Genomic DNA, 1,619 nt, shown 5'->3' on the forward strand with positions numbered 1-1,619 from the left:
GTTCCTAGTGTTCAAGGGAAAAAAGAAAATCCCATCCAGAGGCTTCCAGAAGTGTCTGAAAATGCAATGTGAGCTGTCAGAAGGAGCTGTCTCTCCTTCACCCCTGAATCATAAGGGATCGATTGGGCTTACAGCCCTTCTTCTGATGTGGGAACGTGCTGGGTATGCGTCTAACATATTTTTTCTCCTTTTAATGCAGTCTTGGGCTGCAGGAGACATCGTCAGCTGTCTGATAGACCTTGAGGAAGGCACTATTGCTTTCTGCCTGTAAGCATCTTTGTCCAGTTCCCTGTTCTATGAATGGCTGTGTGTAATCTACATGTTTCCTCATTGCTCAGCGGGTTGCTGAGCCCTCTCTCTTCCATCTCCCCTTTGAGTTCCATGGTAGCTCCAGCCTCTGCTTTTCTGCTTTGTGTTGAGAAGCCATCTAAGTGAGCTTTTGATTCTCCTAAGTTCAGGTGAGAACAGTTGTTAGAAAAGTGCTCAGGCTCCTAAATTGCTATGAAGTTTGCTGGGATTTTGAAGGAGAAGGCGCATGCTGGGATGCTTAATACTAGAGTTGTCTGAGCCCCACTGATTGCTTTTGTGGCAAGTGTAGACGTTGCCTGTCCTAGAGTCGGAGGGAAGTGTGATAAACCTGATAAACCTCCAGCCTCCACCTTCAGTGGATAATGAGCTGGCCAGCGTAAGAATTGGTCCCTGGCCCTAAACTACAGCCTGAGACAAGTCAGCTGGAATGAAAAACTGTCAGGTGCTGCCATCGTCTTTCAGGGAAGAGTAGGTTGAGACCATTATCCTTCCAATTCTATCAGCGTCAGGTGGATGAGGCCAAAAATGCCCCCTGCCTTTAAAATGTCCTGCTAGTCAGATACCTCGTGAGGATTTGGGCTGCCCTTGGAGCTGAGCAGGGCTCTTCGTAGTGTGCAGACTCCAATGCCTTCCCATGCTGTTGTATGCAAATGAGAATTCTGCTGTGATTCCCAGGGTGCTTGCTTAGGGGCACTGTGGTGTTTGCATGTCTGTCAGCTTACGAGTGTTTAGAAGTGTGAATGACTGCTGTGTCTGTGTTGGCAGGTCGCTGGGAGGGAAATGCAGAGACATGAATTGCCTGGTTGCCCACAAAATCCTTTGACTGCAGCTAAAGTTTTGTGGGCTTTTCTTCTTTCAGAAACGGCATATCTCTAGGAACTGCTTTTGATAACATCACAAGAGGTGCTGGAATGGCTTACTTCCCTGCCATCAGTCTCTCGTTCAAAGAGTCTGTTGCTTTTAACTTTGGAAGCCGTCCGCTTCGATATCCTTTGGTTGTGAGGAGAGGAGGTCTGAAGGGAGAAGAGCCTGCCCTGAGACCATCCATGGAGGCTGTGGAATATCTATATCTGAGTGCAGTTCACTTTCTTCTCTTGGCACTTGTGCTCAGAGCAGATGAAGGAGAGAAGAAGCAGACATCCCTCCACTGGACCACAACTGCAGGACCCACATTCACCTTTGCTGGCGCCGGCAGTTGCTGAAATTGAGTTTACTTTAAGCTCTGAGTCAACAGCTAACGCTGCAAGCTGGGGGCCGCCTGTCCCCAGGCGCTCAGATCGTAGAAAATCTCACTTCCCAGACCTGGAAAC

General features: G+C 48.6%; 1 long non-coding RNA gene across 1 annotated transcript; it reads left to right on the forward strand.

Annotated features, from left to right (window-relative positions):
* LOC110390749 lies at positions 1 to 1,613 on the forward strand. The gene is made up of 3 exons (XR_002433834.1): positions 1 to 68; positions 200 to 267; positions 1,169 to 1,613. It is a non-coding gene; the product is annotated as an uncharacterized LOC110390749 (long non-coding RNA).
* The last annotated feature ends 6 nt before the right edge of the window (positions 1,614 to 1,619 follow it).

This window comes from Numida meleagris, unplaced genomic scaffold (assembly GCF_002078875.1).
Source record: "Numida meleagris isolate 19003 breed g44 Domestic line unplaced genomic scaffold, NumMel1.0 unplaced_Scaffold1818, whole genome shotgun sequence".
NCBI classification, from domain to species: domain Eukaryota; kingdom Metazoa; phylum Chordata; class Aves; order Galliformes; family Numididae; genus Numida; species Numida meleagris.